This window comes from Pinus tabuliformis, chromosome 2_2, assembly GCF_031772625.1.
Source record: "Pinus tabuliformis cultivar Carrire ecotype Pingquan chromosome 2_2, CPIR1, whole genome shotgun sequence".
NCBI classification, from domain to species: Eukaryota; Viridiplantae; Streptophyta; class Pinopsida; order Pinales; family Pinaceae; genus Pinus; species Pinus tabuliformis.
Genome location: NC_142300.1, coordinates 649,760,228 through 649,782,295, shown reverse-complemented (window position 1 = coordinate 649,782,295; position 22,068 = coordinate 649,760,228). Strand labels below are relative to the sequence as shown.

At 39.4% G+C, this 22,068-nt stretch overlaps 1 pseudogene across 1 annotated transcript in view; it reads right to left on the bottom strand.

Annotated features, from left to right (window-relative positions):
• LOC149194294 (pentatricopeptide repeat-containing protein At2g13600 pseudogene) overlaps positions 1 to 22,068 on the bottom strand; it is a 126,750-nt pseudogene that overhangs the window by 1,619 nt on the left and 103,063 nt on the right. The gene's annotated exons all lie outside the window — the stretch shown is intronic.

Genomic DNA, 22,068 nt, shown 5'->3' with positions numbered 1-22,068 from the left:
TTCCATGCAAAGAAATGGGGTGCAGTCTGTAAACTCCTTCAAGTGCCAAAAACAAAAGAGTTCAGGGCGACATAGATCTCGGGAGGGCCTGCTTGATTCTCATAGAACAAACAGAATGGAAGGAGTGGGTGAAACACTTACAAAGAGAGCTCAGAGGGAAAGGCCATGGGGCTCCTGTGCAAGAAGAAGGGCCACGAGGCCACCAACCATCCAGCAAACAAACAAAGACACTTCACTATAAATGTATCAGTTCCATCCCGAAAAGGAGAATAGATGTATCAGCCAATGTTAGAGAGAGGAATTGACAAGAGCAGCTGGGGAACACGTGCATGACCAGAGTGACTCTAGACCATGGATAAATGTTTTTATTTTGGCTACATAGCTTAAACAGGAGTTTCATCAAGCTTTGGCTCGCCTTGGAGAGCTACTGCTACACCCTCAGCAAGATTCCAAGGAGCCCGTGCAGAAAATGCCTTCAAACCAAGAATACTTGAAGACAATGACGGACACCACTGAACACAACCTCACATCCATCAGAGGGGTCTTCCAAAATCAAGCAAAGATGTTTTACCTCAACCGCAGGGTAACAAGAGAGATCAATACTTTGCTAAAGGATAAGATTCCAAGCCCAATTATAATCGATAAAGAACCCTGCCCACCTGTGAATGATGAGCAGAAAACAAGTAACTCAGCTAAGCCTCTGTCCTCTAAATTCAAGATTTATGTTTTTGAAACTTTTTATTGTTTAGACTTAAATGTTTAAACTTTAAAGACATGAAACAGTTGACTATGCAAGGCAACCCAAAGAGTGGGGTTTTTGACAATCATATGGTCTAAGTACACAGAGAGCTCAATAACCCAGGCCCTCTAAGATTTTGTAAATTAAGTACTTTTTCCTCCCTTCAGAGACAGTATAAACAACCTCCCAAGATGAAAAAATTGTTGATCAAGGTAAAGTACACATTTTAATTTTAATAAGCCAGCTTTTAAACCCAGCTTGAGTCTGGTTGAATAATGAAGTTCAACTTTACCATGTTAAGGGGTTCTCCTCAACACAAAGCAAAAGAGCTCTGAAAAAGGAAAACTCAAGAAAGAAACCCAATAGTTGTCATTAGAAAAATTTTGTGTAAAATGGGCCTTCTAAGGAATATTATAAAATAATAGTGGAAATAATAAAATAAAATTAGATTACCTTATCAATTTTTGGAGGGAAAAAAGTAAAAATTACTTTTTCAACCCGTATTTTCAACTTATCTCCCTATGGTTTTACTCAAAATTCGAGCAGAAGCACTCGTTGGATGCGGAATTTAGTTTTGCATCCAAGGGGTACCCACGTTGTATACTTTTGATGGACCCTTCTACATGAAAAATGTGAAATACATGAAAAAAAGTGATTACAATCACGTTTTTCATGTATTTCAAAAAAAATTTGTAGTAAGGTCCACAGAAAGTATGCAACATGAGTATTTTTTGAATAAAAAAATTATTGCATCCAACTAGTGCTCCCACTCGAAATTTGAGTAAAATCGTAAGGAGATAAGTTGAAAATACGAGTTGAAAATAGTAGTTTTTTATTTTTATTTTTTATCCTTTTATTGAAAAAATGGTGAATCATTCCCCACGGTTGACATCATCATATTAAATCCTATTGGTTCTTATAAAGTTGATTTTTGCTGTACATTTTTCTTTTGAGGCCCATATTTTAATCTCAAAATTTCTCTAATGTCCTGTTATGAGCCAAATTTATCCAGCCATTGGATTAGGGATGTATCCAGATATGTTTGGCCATCTGTTGTCTTTCATCAGTTGAACCAAAAAAGTATTGTAATAAGATGAAATAGCAAAGCCATTTCAGATTCCTAGGTTAAAACTATATTTAATTTAGTTGAGATGAATGTCTAATTTACTGTCATAATCCCAATCACCTGGTACATCCGAACTTGAAACAGAGCATTTGGTCCTCTCTCTTGAAGATGAGCAAATTTGATGAAATATTAGTTACAGAGATGGGGAGTTGTTTACTTGGATAAAAAGAAGATTTGAAGATCCATTCATACCTGAATGCTATCACAGACTTCTAATTCCTATATATTTTGAGATAGAAAATGATATATTGAAACCAGGGTCCTCTCTAAATCAGGCTCAAATCACTAGCCAATATGATGTAGGAGCATCCCTGCCTGTGAGTAATCCTGCACAGCCAGTTTGATTCCGGGCATAGTTTCTTTAAGTAGTGCTAAGTTCTTTTCTTCTTAAGTCTGGTGCTTGGTATGTTTTTCAGGGACCAGCAGGAGTACTTAAGGTTTTAACAGAGTATGAAATCATTAGTTTGATTCTCCTAGGCAGATTTCAGGATTTTAAATCCCCCAGCACCAGAGTGCACAAAGAAGCAGGTCCGTAGAGCAGTCTGCCTGGGTTCCCGTGTGCTGCAGAACAGGAGGGAGGTGCAGTTAGTAGGAAAGGAGAGGGTGCATGCATGCACCAAACTTAGTTTATTTCTTGTTTTGTCACCTTTAGTTCACTGCTGTTCCAGATTTAGTAATTGCCAATTCAGTTCAGTTTTCTATTTAAGTTCAGTTCGGTTAGACATGCATAATCTATACAAAGGGCACAGATTGCTAGGTAGTTAATGTGTATGCATGAGGAGCTGAGTGAGAACACAGATCCCAAAGAGGAGTGTGCATGCATACATGCCACAGTTATCCTCCAGTTGGCATGCATCAACTCAGGCACTGTTTCCATGTAAGTTGGCACACTAGCTGTGATGGTTAGGGTTAGGCTTCAACTCTGTCAAATTGTCAATTGAGGGCCCCTCATATGTTTCCAGGTACATTGTATCTTCTCTCTTCTTCCTCATCTATAAAGGAGACATAGTTAAAACCTCTGTGATGGTTCGAGAGATTGAGTTTTTGAGCTATAGCATTTTAGGTTACTGTTTTCAGATTTGATATAAAGAAGTGATGTTGTTTTGAGGGTTCAGATCCACATGTTTGCTGTTCATATTACTGGCAGGATGTGCTTGTAGGTTACTGTACTGTATAGCTGTCATTTTGATTGGTGTTTCAGTTTTTAGCTTACCATGGTCTGATTTTTGACAAGAGAGTAACTGGCAGGCAGTCAACTGTTTTTTGTGCTATTTGAAAGGAACCATTCATATGGGTATTCACTATGCAGCAGAAGCCCCTAATACATCTTCAACGACCCTCTGATGCAAATGGGCTGGTGATCTTGAATCTTGATGGTATCATTCCACCTCTGGTTACTTGTTTACTACTAGTTCTAGACCAGTTTCATAGTGTTCTAATAAGAGATAGACTTTCGTTCTATGTTATATAAAATTAAATAGTTTGTAATTAGTAAGTAATTAGGAAATGATCATGCCCCTTCACCAAGAGGCACCCAGAGCTGTATTTAAGCCAGGGCCTCCCACAGTTGTAAACATCATTCAATAATTAATAATATTTATTCTTATTTTTGTCAATCAATGAATTGTGCGCTCCAGGTGGTATAAGAGTGAAGTTTGTTCCTTTGAGCCGTTCAGGTGCCAACATCGTCCCCTGTTGTTGCTTTGTTTCTCTTCCACCATCGTTGTTCCTCCAACTGGTAAACCAAAACTGTCCTCTGTCACCTCTGTTCTGCCACTCTTCCACTTCCTACTTAACTATGCCCACCGTGCCTCTGTCCCACCAGCTATATCGTGCCATTGTCACCTCTGTCCCGACCCGACTATCTGTGCCCTATTCTGTTGTTTCTTCATTGCGTCCCTTATCACTCCATCTCCCCCACACACTCCACCATCAGTTCCGCGTTTGTCGACCATCATATCGTTATTCCCAACTGCGTCTCTATCTTGTCTGCATTCCATTTCGTCGTCATTACATTTCCCCACCAATCATGCGTTCTTATTTCAAGTCTCGGTGTTGACCGCTGCCATTCACCGTGGCCCGTCACTCCATCCTTCGTTCGGCGTTCCATCACCATCCAAATCTTTAGTTTATCCACACTTCCATTTTATAACTCCGTTTAATAAGTTATAAAGTATATAATAATATAATTGTAATTTAATTATATAATTAAGTTATATAGTTATATCATAATATAATTATAATTTATTTATATAATTTAAAAAACAAAAAATAGGATCAAGTTAAGAAAAGTTACGCTGGATAAGTATACTCCACTGCATACCCGATCAATGGCTTCATCAATGTCGATGGCCAATTTCAATAAAAGATTGATAGATCTTGAGACTAAGGTGACCGGACACAGCGAACAAATCGAGGCGCTCCAATATACATCAAAGAGAATAGAGAATCAGCGCGAGCAGAACCATAATGAATTTAAAAGAGATCATGTAATCCTTTCAAATATGGTGAATCTAAATCATAATCAACTAATCAAACAATGGTGATGTTGACCTGTATTTGTGACAAGTTGAAGATTACACCCGATCAAATACCCCAAAATAATCAAGCTACTCAACATCTCAATTTCCCGGATTCGTCAAACTCATCAGAATCACATGAGAAACCTAAGTCTCCAAAAGCATCGTCCATTACCCTTCAACAAAATAGTAACACGAATTTTCAAAATATGCAGCTCTGGAATCAATTCTCAAATATGCAGCTTGCAAATCAATACCCTCTCTTTACTCCAATAGTTGTGACATATCAACGAAGAGCAAAACTTGAACTCTCCAAATTTGACGGTAACGAGAAGTGCAGTGTTGCATGGTTCAATAAATCAGAAGAATATTTTGAGATTTACAGTATTGACAATGATGATGAGAAGATCAGGCATGCATCCATGCAAATGGAAGGCGAAGCATATAATTGATATATGTGGTGGAAAAAAATGACACTTGCTATCAGTTGGAGGAAATTCAAAAATGCGTTCTTTAAAAGGTTTCAAGGTGTCAAGGAAGAAGAGTTCTTCTCAGCACTCACCAGACTGCAACAAAAAGGAGATGTGGACGAATACACTCGAGAATGGGAAACTTTAGCTACACAAGTACCTGGATTATCAGAAACTCGTCTCATTCAATCATACACCACAGGACTTAAACCCCATCTCCAAGTTGAACTTGAGCTTCATGACATCACTTCTATAGAAGTAGCAAGACAGAAGGCAAAAGCTGTTGAAAAGAAGCACGAAAAGATGCAGTGGCCAAAAGTTGAAAGAGTATATTCGAGACGAAGATTTTCCCAAGCTGCGAACACGGATAACACAAAATATGTTCCACCACATCTTCATGAAGGAGAAAAAACTAACTTGGAAATGCAAAGAATGAAAGAGGGCAAGTGCAAACATTGTGGCAAAAAATGGGATCCTAAACATAGGTGTGCTAAAGGAAAAGAGACCAAGAACCTGTATAAATGTGAAGCAACTAATGATTCAAACAATGATGAATTAGACATAGAAGAAATCGAAGATTCTCCAGAATTCTCTCAAGAAATAGATAACAAGAGTATTCTGCAAGTATCATTATCGGCCATGACAGGTATATCACAGCCCCAGACTTTAAAGTTATAGGGACATATCAAGAAGAGCAATGTAATGGTTCTAATCAATATCGTTAGCACCCATAACTTCTTGGACTCGACTATGGCGAAAAGACTCAACATTTTCACATTTCCCATGCCCAACATGAACGTTATGGTAGCTAATGGGAAGAAAATTGAAAAAGTAGAGAAATGCCATAAAGTCATATTACAGATTCAAGACTATAATCTAGAATCTTCGTTCTACACTGTACCATTAGGAGGAGTGGATGTGGTCCTAGGTATCCAATGGATTCAAACCCTAGGTACTTACTCTTCCAACCCTCAAAAGCAGTTTACAAAATTTAAATGGGAAGGGAAAAAATACAAGTTATATGGGTTCCACCCCTCTGAGAATCAAATTGTATCATCATCCCAAATGATGAAAATGATTCAGAAGGGAGCACCATCTTATTTATTACAGTGTCATCAATTAGAAATGTTAACTTCAAATCTCGTCAACAAAGAAGCACCGGAAGCAATGTTCCACCAAGACTCCGGTGCGGGGAGACACACAAGGGGGACATGTGGGAGTACCCTCAAATTTTAGAGAAATTTCAGGGTGCGGGGAGACGTCAAGGTGTGTGTATATATATATATATATATATTTCAAGTTCATATTCATTGTTCACTATTCAATATGAAAGCATAATAATATTAAATAGACAATTGAATCATTGATCCATCCTCATCATTCATTTTGATAAATACATCATTCATATGACATACTCAAGTCTCATTATTGAATTATTCATACATACCATGAGATTCGATAAAAATCAATAATGAAATATTCAAATACATTAATCCATATCATTCATCATTCAATGATTCATCATTCTACAATCTACATTGATTTAAAAATTAAATTCATTATTCATCATTCTAGAAAATCTAAATTGAAAGCAAAAAATACTAGTATATTTTCAAAAGTTTGAACACCAAATTTATATAACTCAAAGTTTGAACCTAGGTTTTAGACTCTTAGTTATTTAATATTTTTTTGTTCTATTTAGTTTTAATTTTAAATTTTTTAATTGTTTTGACTTTAAATTTTAAATTTGGATCTTATTAGACAAATTTAAAGGGGGACGCCCATAAGCACCCTTTTTGAAGGGGGGCGCCCAGACGCACCCTTTTTGGGGAGTCTAGACTCCCACACTAGGGAAACGCACCCCCTTACATCTCCTCGAGACTCCACAAAAAGGGTGCGTGGGGAAACGCACCCCCAAGAGACTCCCCGTCCCGGGTGAGGGGTGTGAGGGGTACGTGCACCCAACCCTAGTGGACGCGTCCCCGTGGAACACTGACCAGAAGTCCAAGAGCTAATTCAAAAACACAAAAAAGTATTCCAAGATCTTCCAATGAAGTTGCCTCCTAAAAGAGAAATCGAGCATACAATTGAAGTCAAATCAAGATCAAATCCCATCAACATCAAACCGTATCGATATCCACATCATCAAAAACCGAAATTGAAAGATTAGTCCAAGATCTTTTAAAATGTGGCATTATCACAAAAAGTAGAAGTCCGTATGTTGCTTCAGTTGTATTAGTTCAAAAGAAAGATGGATCGTTCAAATTATGTGTCGATTATCGAGGACTAAACAAAATAACAATTAAAAACAAGTTTCCAATCCCTTTTATCGATGAAATGTTGGATGAACTACATGGCGCTAAATACTTTTCAAAATTGGACTTAAGGTCAGGGTATTACCAAATCAGAATAAGGTTGGAAGACAGCAAAAATTGTGTTCTGAACACATGAAGGTCATTACGAGTTTAAGGTAATGCCTTTTGGTTTAACCAATGCACCAACAACATTCCAAGCTACTATGAACGAGCTATTCCACCCATATCTAAGGAAGTTTGTGTTAGTATTCTTTGATGACATTCTAATTTATAGTAAAACATGGAAGGAGCACCTACAACATTTGGAGCAAGTTCTTACGGTATTAGTAAAATATCAATTCTATGCCAAAAAGTCCAAATGCACCTTTGGGAAGGAAGAAGTAGAGTATCTCGGACATGTAATATCCAAGGAAGGAGTAAAAGTGGATCCTGATAAGATCAAGGTTATAAGGGAATGGCCCGAACTAGTTAATATCTCCAAGCTAAGAGATTCTTAGGATTAACACGGTATTATCAAAGATTTTTTTAAAACTATGCCCATATAACTGCACTCCTAACGAACCTTCTAAAGAAGAACTCATTTCAATGGAATGATGAAGCAGAAAAGTGTTCTGAAGACTTGAAAGAAGTAATGTCTAATGCCCCTGTATTGGCAACTCCAAACTTCTCAAAACCATTTGTAATTGAGTGTGATGCTTCAAGCTTTGGCATAGGAGCAGTACTAATGCAGGATGGACACCCAATCACGTTTGAGAGCAGGAAGCTCAATAAGCAAGAACATCTCAAGTCTATATACAAAAAGGAAATGATTGCTATTATGCACACATTAGCCAAATGGAAACAATATCTCTTGGGAAGTAAGTTCTTAATATGAATAGATCATAATAGTCTTCAGCATCTCCTCCATCAAAAAATGCTCTTTACAGAACAACAAAAATGGATAGAAAAAATTGCTACCTTTGACATGGATATATTACATAAGAAAGGGAAAGATAACGTAGTAGTTGATGCTTTGTCTAGGAAGGACGAAGAACCATCATTACTTGCAGTTTTAGTTGTTGTTCCCAATTGGCTTAATGAGATTCGAAGTGAATATGCAAAAGATCCAGAAACAAGTGCTATAATCAATAACCTTCCTCAGAATTCAAAATTTGAATGGAAGAACGATATTCTATGGTACAAGGGAAGAATTTATCTGAATTCAAATTCCAAATTTAAAGTCAAGATTCTCAAGGAGTCACATGATTCACTGTCAGCGAAACATGTAGGGTTCTTTAAAACCTACTATAATGCACGCCAGTTATTCTTTTGGAAGGGAATGAGTAACGATATTCAAAAATATGTAGCAGAATGCAATAAATGTCAAAGGAATAAAATGAAAATATTATGATGCCTGGACTACTTCATCCTTTAAATATCCCGAACCAGAAATGGGAAGAAAGATCAATGGACTCTATCGAAGGTTTACCTGTGTCTGATGTTAAGGATAAAATTCTTGTAGTAGTTGACAGACTCACCAAGTATGCTCACTTTATTGGTATGTGGAAATCAAACTCAGCAAAACAAATCGTTGAGATATTTTGCAAAAATGTTTACAAATTACATGGATTTCCCAAGGTGATAGAGATGCCAAATTTAAGGTAAATTTTGGAAGGAATTTTTCAATCATATAGGAACCTACCTCAACATGAGTCCAACCTACCATCCTCAAACAAATGACCAAACAAATGTTGTCAATAAATGCTTAGAACCCTACCTACATTGTTATGCCACAGACAAACAAAATAAGTGGATTCAGTGGTTACATCTTGCTGAATGGTGGTACAATTCTACAAAATAAGTCGTTCCATTTCAAGCTTTGTACGGTTACGAACCTCTGAAATGGAAAGACTTTGCTATCACTGAGACAAAACTTCTAGCTGTTAAAAACCAGTTAGAAGAAACCCAAAAAACCGTCCAAACTCTAAAAGAAATCTAAATAATGCAAGAAATTGTATGAAGCAGCAAACTGACCAAAACAGAACTAAGAGAGAATGGGTATTTGTTAAACTTCAGCCTTACAAGCAGTTGTCCTTAAAACAGAAGGGATAAAACAAATTGGCACCAAGGTTTTATGGACCGTACCAGATCAACCAAGTAGCACACAGTTTGATCCTTCCTGATAAAATTTGTGTTCAAAATGTTTTCCATGTATTTTGCCTTAAAAAGGCACTTTGCGAACATCAATCAACACAAACAACACTTCCGACCTTAGATGACGAAGGAAGGGTCATTCTAGAACCAGAAGGAATCATCTCCATCAGGGAAAAGAAGTTGTGATCACGAGTAATCAAAGAATACCTGATCAAGTGGAAGGACTTACTAGAAGAAGAAGCTTCTTGGGAGACAGAAGCATTTCATCAACAACACCCGTCGTTACTATGCTTTGAGGACAAAGTATATTTTCAAGGGGAAGGCAATGTTATATAAATTAAATAGTTTGTAATTAGTAAGTAATTAGGAAAAATGGCATGATCAAAGATCATGCCCCTTCACCAAGAGGCACCCAAGGTTGTATTTAAGCTAGGGCCTCCCACAATTGTAAACATCATTCAATAATTAATAATATCTATTCTTATTTTTGTCAAGATTTGATATAAAGAAGTGATGTTGTTTTGAGGGTTCATATCCACATATTTGTTGTTCATATCACTGGCAATATGGACTTGTAGGTTATTGTACTGTATAGCTATCATTTTGATTGGTGTTTCAGTTTTTAGCTTTCAAGAATTCAGGGTAAACTCTTGAGGGTAGAATATGCTTACCATGGTCTCATTTTTTACAAGAGAGTAATTGGTAGGTAGTGAACTGTATTTTGTGCTATTTGAAAGGAACCATTCATATGGGTATTCACTATGCAACAGAAGCCCCTAACACATCTTCAACGACCCTCTGATGCAAATGGGTTGGTGATCTTGAATCTTGATGGTGTCATTCCAGCTCTGGTTACTTGTTTACTACTAGTTCTAGACCAGTTTCGTAGTGTTCTAATAAGAGATATACTGTGGTTCTATCTTCTACATAAGTTGAGTATGTCAGCACTATCCCATCTAGGAATTATCTTGTCTACATGAGGATGATTCTTGACCAGTGGGGTCTTGCAAAAAACAGCCCTACCCCTCTCTAATGTGATGATCAAAGTACTATAAAAATTAATCTTACCTATGGATCATCAGAAATCTAAACATGTTCAACTTTAGATGCATTATATATGTCATCTCTACGTTTCGGGATGTATTGTGTCCATCTTTGTTCCTTAAGCCAATCAACTTGCACATATCTTCACCAAAATCTTGTCAGGGTCAACCTTTACTAGTTTGCAGCATCATATTTGTGTGGGCAACTTGCAAACTACAACGAATGATGTGCTATAATGGCATCCCTCAATGGCCCCTAGGGCATATTCAATTTGGGGGGGGAGAGGAGGCGAGGTGAGAGAAGCGTGATCTGTAAAGTATTGTGGATATTCCACTAGACAGTTCGTCACAACAGATCTAATAAAACTATATTTAAAAATTTGAAATCTACATTATTAGGGTTTTATTTTTATTTAGATTTTTGGATTTGTAGATTATGGTTAATTGCATATGCATGCAAATTAAAATAATGCAAAATATAGATAACAACAAAATAAAAGCTCACAACCATGATTGACACAAGATATGACCTGGGAAACCCTTTCAACAAAAAACCCAGTTGTAAGATGAAGTCGGTCTGCTCTCTCTCTTAATAGAAAATGGATGCAAGTACAAAGAATTATGCCTTGTGGCCCATGGGCTGCCACAGTGCACAAATCTTCACTGTGTGCTCTATCTCCTATCCCTCTCGATTATTTTTGCTCATCTATGGAACAAATGCACTCGAAAAGAATGGAACCCCTTTTCCTCCTAATGGCCTAGTATTAACATAGCCCAATAGTCTACTAGTGGTTAAGTTTGACTACTTCAACTCTTAGAGTTATAATATGGAATCTTTTAAAGTCTCCATCATAATCACGTTGCTAGATCCTTGTCTATGAATAATGGGGGTTGACGTGGCATCCTCTAGAATTATGGTGGTGAAAACAGAAAGGTCAACTTCTAAGTGGTATAACTTTTGCATATGGACTTTGATTGAGGTGATTCTTGCGCCATTGGAAATGTCTTTGTGTATAGAATATGAAGAAAAAGGTGTGGCACTAAAGCAACAAAGTTTTACCCCAAGAAAACATTGTTTGATGTCTCAAAATGCTCCTGGAAGGTTTCAACATCAATTTCCCAATTTGGGTCCCGCCAATAAAAATGGTCTTGTGAGTTGTTGATTCCTCCACTTTTTCCGCTCTAAAAGCATCAAGATGGATGAAAAATACAAAGTTTCATTGAAATTGCAGCACTAGAATTTATTCTCCTAATTGATTAGTAGTTTAATTGTTTACAACAATTAACGAATAAACCACACTGCAGTTCTTCACAAAATAAATATGTTGTGGAAGTAAAATAAGGAACTGAGAAATAGATTCTCACGCATAAAAATCGACACAATAATTTTTGGAATAATAGTCCTCGGAGAAACCTCGAAAGGAAAATTGGTGTAGCAAATGAGGGTTTAATTTATTATGCAACAAATTTTGAGAGTACAATATTTGGATGCCCAACTGGAAATCGTCCAGCCAATATTTGGCAAAATATATGGGAGAGAATTTTCTCCCTTTGCAAATCAACTCAGCCTCCACTGGCTTACTCGCACTCCTTACTGGCAAATCACACTCTGCCAAAAATGTGCACTGTTGGCCTAGAATCACACGCACTGCCTACAAATCGAGTCCAACTAAGTTGTCCAACCTCCCTATGCTTCTAGAAGTAACTCGCTCTGCCTCCCAGATGATCTCCCAACTTCCAGCGACTGAAACGACCTCTCTTCTGGCACTCACATTGGGGTTTCTTACTACTCGTGTTGGTTGTTACAGCCCTCTCTGCAGCTAATTCAGCCTCTTCTCTCCTGCTACTCTAGCGCTAAAGAAATGCTGGAAAAATCTCCTCAAGATTTTTTTTTGTTTCTCCCTCTCTTTGATGCTCTCCCTCTGACTCGAACTCTTCCCATGTTGAATCTTTGTGAATTGGGTAGCTCGATCTGCCTTGCTCTCCCTCTTGTAACGATGTCTATCTCCATCCCATCGACTTCTCTTATAATCTCTCGTTGGAGCATCAAAGACCAAGATCTAATCATGATCAATGGCTAAGATCATCTTAGACTTTATCCATGTCATTTTATGGAAGTCTTTAAAGCCTAAGTCGATCTCCTCAATTAATTCCCATTAATTAATTAATATTCCTAAGTTAAACTTAGGAACTTTAATTATTGATCAATTAATTTAATTGAGCAGTCTCTACCTGTTTTCTCCCAAAACCTTTTCTAGGTTTGGGAGATCTCATGTACCTTGGCCTCTTAAACACAAATCAAGACTAGAATACATGTTCAATGCCATCAAAACAATCCATAAACTAACACTACCTCTTAGCAACAAAGGTGTTCTCCACTACACCCATATGTTCTTTGAAGCAGACGAACTTAGCTCTCCCTAGAGATTTCATGAGTATACATGCAACCTGCTACTCCGTGGGAACATGTCGTTGTTGGACTAACCCACGCTACACACAATCTCTGATGAAGTGGTATCATATGTCTATATGCTTCGACCTATCATGAAACACTGGATTTTTAGAGAGTCTGGCGCAACTCTGATTATGACAGTAGATACTAGTTTTTTCCATCTTCTGACTAAACAGACTCACCGAAAACTTCTGAAGCCAAATAGCTTTGCAGTAGCCATGATAGTTGCCATGTACTCTGCCTTTGCAGAACTCAGTGCTACAGACTTCTTGTTGCACCAAGATACAAACCCTAATCCAATGTTGAAGCAACACCCAAATGTGCTCTTTCGATCCACTGAACTGCCTGCCCAATCTACATCTGTGTAACCACATAATCTGACACCATCACCTCGAGTATACCTCAACCCATACTCGACTGTGTCGCGCAAATACCTCAGAACATGCCTCGTTGTTGTCCAGTGCACTCTCTTAAGTTCCACCATAAACTGATTGAGAGTGTTGATCGCAAAGTAGATATCCGGCCTAGTGTTGGCCAGATACATGAGAGAACTGATGAGCTGCCTGTATAAGGTTGGGTCAATGTTCTCTAGTTGGTAATCATTGGCATTGACATAGGCCTACAATCCTACATCCTGAACTTCCTCAAAATATTTGTAGTATATCACCCTTGACCAAGGAAGATCTCCCCATCCCTATGCCATACCTTCAGGCCCAGGAAATAATGCATCAGCCCCAAATCCTTGATGTCAAAGTCTACTGTTAGGTTCCACTTCCAATCCTCTATGAGCTCTTATGACCCAGTTAGAAAGACGCTATGTTGTACGAGTTTCCGATATGCGGGTACTTCGGGTACGAGGGAACAATTATCTGGCACGGCTAGAAGCTTTGCCCAAATTTGCAAGAAACATCAAATTGGGAGTGGCAATAATATAATATATTAAAATTTAATATATATTAAAGTTAAATTAAAATAACTAATTTATTTCCATCCAAAACTTGTCAATCAAATTCCATCATGCAGATTCCATCTTGCAATGAAATATGTAAAAGATTGAACTTTGAAACACTGCCAAAAAAAATCAAAATATTAATCCATCAACAATTTGCCAATGAAATTCCTTGCTAGCAAAGAAACATGCGGAACTCCCAAACCGAAAAAAAAAGGCTATTATTACTTGATTATTATGTGATTTCATGCAACACTATATTATATTCAACTTTGAAATTCAAGTTTGGAAATTTATAAAATGAAACTAACATGCTACTCTTTCTCTTTCTGACCATCATTGTAATTTGTTGAATCTTATCAATAAACCTTCAAGATAGACTTCAAGAGACCTATTTGCAATTGTTCAAATTCAATATTTGCAACAGAAGTTGCCAAGGAATCACTGACAACTGTTTATATTTTATTGAAACCTTTGCTACATCTCCACATCTCTGTCGCTTGACAGAGCCCATGCAGTCCAGCCCCTTGACCTAACATGTATCACTTAGAAAATAAACAAATGGTACCTTCTCTGCTCAAAATAAGTACCTGAAAGGTGAAAATCTACTCAAAATAGGTACCTGAAACATCAAAATCTGTTGTAATGAAGCTCCTGAAAAGCTCCAAAGTACCCGTTGAAGCTCCCAGCGATTTTGTAACATTTCCTACTAGTTCCCAAGCTCCCAAGAGCGTGGGGTACGTGCTCTCCAATGCCTGGGAGCAGTACCTATGTTACTATGGAAAGACGTCATCCACATACAATAGCAAAATGAGTGGCTCAACCTCTACCATTAGATAGTAAAGGTTGGGATCTGCGTCACTCTTGACAAATCCCTCATCTGCTACAAGTAAAGTAGTTGTCTATCCTACCATACCACGCCCTAGGAGCCTATTTGAGCCCATATAGTGTTCTCTTCAGTCTGCACACATGTGTGCCCCTCTCATGTGTCAAAGCCCTCTAGTTGTTTGATGTATACTTCCTCCTCTATCAGCATGTTCAAGAATGTTATCTTGATGTCCATCTCGTGAATATACTATCCCATCTATGCTACTAGAGATATAACTGACCGGATGGAAGTATATCTAGCAACTAGGGCAAAGGTCTCCCAATAATCTATGCCTTCCTTCTGTGCACACCCCTTTGCCACAAACCTAGCTTTGCACTTCTCCATGCTGCCATTTGAAGCATACTTTATCTTGTAAATCCATTAAGAGTCCACAACTGACCTGTCCACAAGCCTCGACACTACCTCCTAAACATCGTTTGTCATGATAGAGCTATACCCTTCTACCATGGTATCCACCCACACCTGATGTTGTGCAGCCTTCTAATACATGGAAGGTTCAACAACCTGTGCCACCAATGCTTGGTACCTATCTAGTTGCTTGCATTCTCTCCTGTTTGTCCTAGGAGCTTCTATGAACTCCTCTGCATTCCTCAGCATTTAACGAACTTCTCTGTTGGTTTGTCCACTAGTGGGAGGATCAACCAGCTCCTCATCCTGCCTCTATTGCTTCATCTACAGTAAACTCACTGGATCTCCCGTACTTGAGGTCGTGCTCGTACTAGTAACTGTACTAGATCCCTGTGACTGTCCTTGCGATTGTCCCTGCAACTGCCCTACTGCTGGACCAATGGAGCTTCTGTTCGTTGACTCTGATCATCTACTGGCATCTCGTGAGATCTTTTGAAGGCTTTGTCCTCCATGAACTTTACGTCCTGTCTCATAATAATCTTCTTATTGCTAGGAAAATAGATCATGTGTACCTTTAAGGTTTGGCTATACCCGATTAAGAGTCCCTTCTCTACAATCTAATCTAATTTAGTGTGTTTTTCATTTGGTACATGGCAGTAACCTATACTGCCAAAGATCCTAAAGTGACTAACTTTTGGCTTCTTCCCTGAGAAGACTTCTTTTATGTGTTATCTTTCCCAACACCTCGTCAGGAAAAATATTATGTATATACATCGTCATGCTACATGCCTCTGCCCACAAAAACTTGGGCATGTCTTAGTCATAAAACATGGCTCTTTCCACTCCAACTAAAGACCTGTTCTTCTTCTCTGCTACCCCATTATGTTGAGGATTGTATGGAGTCGTTCACTCCCTCCTGATGCCCTCCTTGGCACAAAATCCCGTGAAGTCACTATCCATGTACTCCCCTCCATTATTTAAGCGAAGCACCTTGATCTTTTTCCCTGTACATTCTCCACTAAAGCCTTAAACTGTTGGAAGCTACTAAAGACCTCATATTTGGTCTTCAAGAAATAGATCCAGGTTTTCCTGGAATAGTGATTAATGAAGGTGACGGAGTACTCATACCCTCTGAGAGATCAAGTGGACATTGGATCGCAAATATCCAAGTGTATAAGCGATAACACACCGTTTTATCTATTGTCACTTCTTGGGAATGTTGCCTTAACATATTTCCCAAGTATGCACCCTCTGCACACATCATCGTGTTCTGTGCTCAATTCTGGAACACCTATCATTGTCTCCTTGAGCATCCTAAGTGCTCCATGGTGTAAATGTCCCATTCTCCTATGCCATAGTTCATTCAGGTCTCTCCCACTGCTACTGCAATCACTATTGTTGCTGCTAACTAGTGCCTTTGGAGAATTGAGCTACAACTTGTATAACCTGCAAGCTCCAATCTATGTCACCCTCTTCCAGTTCTCGTGCTTAATGAACACCTTCTTCCCCACAAAGTGGATATCATATCCCTTATCATTTCGCTGAGATACTGAAATTAGGTTCATACTTAAGTCGGGCACATGCAGCACATTTGTAACACTGGTAGTTTCCCTAGACTCCCTCTGAATCTCGGTGGTACAAGCTCCAACTGGAGTACATTTAGTTTTGCTTCCCATCTGAATCTGGAAGTCCACTTGCTCCTCCTTATAGCTGGAGGAGTGTTCTATAACTCCTGTCATATGAATTGACGCTCCACTGTCTACATCCCAGACACCTTGTGAAGTTGAGCTAGAGAGGCAAGCTATCTGAGAGAATTCATCATCCAATCTAGAAGATAAATTTGTAGCCTCCTAAATGTTGAATCTATCTGCAACCATACAAAAAAATCTGAGAATTTTACTGGAGAAGTCCTAGGTATAATTTTTGTGTGCTTTTCTCTTCTTTTCCCACCCAAATCTGCAACTGCAACACTTGCTACAAATCTTATGTGCCCAGATCTACTCTGCAAATCAACTTATTTGCTCACTGGAACTACTTATTGACAACCACACTTTCCGCAAGCTCTGCTTCTGAGCAAATCGAACTTTTCCTACACTCTACCTCTAGAAATCGAATTATGCCCAACAATTTGCACTTTTGGCCTAGCTTGCGCAAATCTAAATCCTATGCTTTATGTCTCCCTCTGAATCTACACAATTCTACTGATCTTTCGTCGTTGAGCCTCCGACTTGATCAATAATGCTCTAATACCATGTGAAATTTCTTTGAAATTGCGGCAACTGAAATTTATTCTTCTAATTGTTTAGCAATTTAATTGTTTAGGGCAATTAACATATAAATCACATTGCAATTCTTCAAAAAATAAATATGTCGCAGAAGTAAAATCAAGAAATGAGAAATAGATGCACACATAAAAATCAACACAATAATTTTTGGACTAATAGTCCCCAGAAAAACACTGAAGGGAAAATCAATGCAGCAAATGAGGGTTTATTTTAATATGCAGCAAATTTTGAGAATACAATATCTGCATAACCAATTGGCAATCCTCGAGCAAATATCTAGCAAAATATCTGGGAGAGAATTTTCTCCCTATGCAAATCAAGTCAACCTCCACTGGCCTGCGCTCACTCCTTGTAGCAACTCACACTGCCAAAAATGTGCATTGTTGGCCTAAAATCACACGCACTACCTGCAAATCGACTCCAACTAAGTTTCCCAGTCTCCCTCTGCTTCTGGAAGTGACGCGCTCTACCTCCTAGAAGATCTCTTGGCTTCATGCAACTGAAACGACCTCTCTTCTGGCACTCGCACAAGGGTTTCTCGCTACTTGCACTAGTTGTTGTGGCCCTCTCTGCAACTAATTCGACCTCTTTTCTCCTGCCACTCTGACGCTGAAGAAATGCTAGAAAATTCTCCTCAAGAATTTTTTGTTGCTCCCTCTCTCTGATGCTTCCCCTCTGGCTCGAGCTCTTCCCACGCTAAATCTTTGTGCAATGGGTAACCTCGATATGCCTTTCTCTCCCTCTTGTAACTATGTCTATCTCCATCCCATCGACTTACTCTTATAATCTCTCGTTGGAGCATCAACAACCAAAATCTAATAATGATCAATGGCTAAGATCATCTTAGACTTGATCCATGTTATTTTTTGGAATCCTCTAGATCCTAAGTTGATCTCCTCAATTAATTCCCATAAATTAATCAATTCTCCTAAGTTAGACTTAGGAACTTTTAAATATTAATCAATTAATTTAAGTGAGTGATCTCTAGGTGTTTTCTCACGAGACCTTTTATGGGTTTTGCAGATCTCGTGTTCCTTAGTCCCTTAGACACAAATCAAGACTAGAACACCTATCCAATGCTACAAAAACAATCCATAAACTAACAACAAACAATACAATGATCCAATCGAGATCACACCTCCCCATTTTGGGAGGCTTTTGGTCCCTAAAAGACTCTACTAAATGAGATGAGGAATTTTTTCCTCCACCTTGTCGCGAGCATACCATTTAGCTTTGCCTAGAAGTTGTCCTTCCAAACTAATCTACCAAAGGTCCTGCTACCCTTGTCTTGTAGTTCTTGACCTCTTCTACAAAATTGTTTCCTCTGACAACTCTGCCTAAGCATTTGGTGTCAAATACTCCACATAAGGTAGGACTTATTCCTCTGCTTGATCTAGCATGGAAGGCTCATTGAGCTTCAGATTCTCCACATTCACAACAGACTATATGCGCATGTACGGGGGTAGATTGAGTCTATAGGCATTATCTCCCACCTTTCCAGTATCTCAAATGGACAATATCACATAGCCTTGATTTCTTACTAGGACCATGTAGCCTCTCCTTGTTCAATTGTAGCCATACTCTATCTCCCACCTTGAAGTAACCATACTCTATCTCCCACCTTGAATGACTCATATGTTATGTGTTGATCATGCTTAGCCTTGTATTTTTCCTGTGACTTCTGCAGTGTCTCCTATACTTATATATGGATCTGCCTGATCTTCTCAACAAATTTTTCAGCCCTCAAGGCATCCCCTGTAAGATCCTCCCTCACTCCTCATTGTTTCCCATATGCAATATCCAAAGGTGAAGGCGAGAAATATCTAAAACAAGTTTCAAATGGGGACTTATCAGTAGAATTGTGGATTGCTCTGTTATAAGAGTGTTGTATATATACCAGATTTTCATCCCAAGTCTTCAGATGCTTCTAATTATCACCCCTCAAAGGTTGCACCAAAGTCCTGTTGACCACTGATGTTTGCCCATCTATTTGAGTATGGAATGTTGTAGACCTCTTCAACTTCATGTCCATCTTCTCCCACAATGTAGTCCAACATGCAATGAGAAATCTCGTGTCCCTGTCTGAATCGATGCACCTTAGTATCCCAAAGTGCAGCCAGACCTATCCAAAGAACAAGTTTGTTGCTTCTTGTCCACTAATGGTCTTTTTATAAGGCATCAGAACACACATCTTATTAAACCTGTCAATTGCCACATGTTGAATTTCCACGACCTTGGGTCTAGGTTAGAGCCTTAAAATCATTGACGCTACCAACCCAAGAATCTCAACCATAAACTACTTTGCACAGCAGAAATATAAAGCAGTAAATCACATATGCACAAATATACACATCCTTTATCAACTTGCACAATATTGTATAATCACCAATCTTCGTTATATTAAACCAAATCTGAATAATACAAGAGTCTATGGTATACAAGATACAATGAAAAACTTCGTTGCATCTTCTATGTCGTATTTTGTCCTGTCGGTCCTTCGCTTCTGTACTGCTCACTAGTAGTGCCTTAGTCCATCAAGGCCACTACACATCGAGATTCCAGGAGGGTTGCCACCTAACAATGTTGCATGTCACTTATGTTGCATGTACACGGGCTCATAAATCTGCTCTCTGGGTAGGCTTAATTCCCGAGCTCCAATCTGCCAATCCAGCAATCACTTTCTTCCATCAAAGTGTTGCTCAATAGGCTCAAACATCACCCAATATTCAACTCTCTTCGGGACATCAAGGTAGCTTGTATAGGGCTACTTTGGACACCCATGCTACCCTCCAATAGTCCAATGATGCCCAATACTACACTGTGGAATTTGCTCCTAATTAGTGTCTTATCATGCAAGACAACCCAACACACGGCTCCCACAAGCTACACGATCAAACTGATCCGACCTGGTCAACTCCTTTGACCCAACATTCCTCCACAAAATATTGTTGCAACACTGTTTTCATTGTTGTTCAGTGCACTCTTGATTAAGGCACATACTGCAGCCCTAGTTTCATCCTACAGTCAGCAAACAAGCCCTTCAAGGGCTACGGTCCACCTACGAGGCCCTCCTCTATACCCACGCTACTTCCTACAGGTGTTGTCCACACTTGATAGCCCTTAACACAGCCTCCAGCTGTGTGCTATGGCCTGCAGCCTAGCACAACAGCTTGTTGTAGTAAACGGCCTCCACAAATGTGCCCAAACAGTCACCTAGACAGCAGCTTAATGTTCCTTTACTCCTTTACAGCCTAAAGAGGGGCTCCAATGAATAGATGAAGAGACACATCTATTGTACTAATTTACATCAAGCCTACATGACTTGAAAAACCAATAATTAATTGTCAACTTCAAAAATTCATTTCTCCACTTCTACAATTCAAAATTCGACGATTCTTGAAGCGTCGGATTCTCCTTTTCGCCCTCTATCGTCTCATGCCATCACATGTAGAAAAGTGCTCCAAAGTGCTCCCGGAATTGCCCCAAACATGATTAGCTGCAAAACCCCATCCTTGGGTTCCAAGCCCACAAGTGACCCTTGTGGTGCTTTGCCCTCCAAACCCTAAACCCTAGCGCTTGGAGTACCACCCAAGCTACACAAATCAACACTCTTAACGAGGGAGGTACTTCCAAGACTAGGAAGTAACTCATCATCGTCATCACTGCGCGCAACACTTGCCCAACTCCTGGCGCTCACAATCGCAGCAATCCCTGTACGGTGAACTACGCCCTTCTTGGAAGTGTCGTTGTCATTGTTGGAAGCACCCTACTTCTTCTTCTTATCCTGTAATGTCTTCCACTCTCTCCATGATTCCTTCTTGGCAGTTGTAGGAGCACCCTTGCTCCCCACTAACCATGCGCTCTTCTTGAACTGTAGAGTCTCCCTCTGAATCTGCAAGCTCCCTCTCAAACATGACTCCCTCTGAGTCTCTGGAACCTGGACCTTCCCAGGAAGGTGTACCTTCTTCTCGGGAACCCTGTACCTGCTCCTCTGAAACCTGCACCTGCACCTACTCCACCTGCTTCTTTCCATGATCCACAAGCTTGCATGTCAACCTGTAGAGACCATCTTCTCAAACTCCAAGTACAAGCCCATAGGACTTAGAGCCTCTAGGCCTAAATCTTGCGTTCACATCTTGGAATAAGACCTCAAACCCTTCCTCTCGATCATTGAGACAGAAATCACACTATATCAGAGTCCTAGTACAAACAGTGTATCGTGGACCCGCATCACACATCCTATCTCCATCCTGAATGGCACAACTCCCGATCCTCGGATCTCCAACTGACTCTTGTCGCCCAACACCATGTGCAACTTCGAGTCCCATTCAGCTAGAGTCTCAAAAACCTCCTGTGACCCTATCATATGTTTCGTCGCACCACTGTCCACGTACCATCCATCCTCATTGATAGTACCCTGCGAGAAATGAGAAATCATAGCAAAGTCCTCCTCTTCCAATCTCCTAGTGAGATCATCTATCTCAGCTGAAGTGGCAACACCGGTGGCCTGCTTTCCTTTCCTCTTCTCATCATCTCCCTTCTTCTTCATCGGACATCTCGACAAATAATGACCCATCTCACCACAGTTGAAACACTTGACTTTACTCAAGTCCTTTTGCTTACCCTTCATTCGCGCTGCAAGTGCCATGTCATCATCTGAAGCCCTCTTCTTTGGATGAAGATCCTCGTCTCGCAACCCTCGCTGAATGAAGTCATCCCACAACCTATCCCAATCTGGCAACTTCTCCCTAGCAACAATCCCTTTGATGAAGGGCTTCCAATCCTCGGTGAACCCTTTCA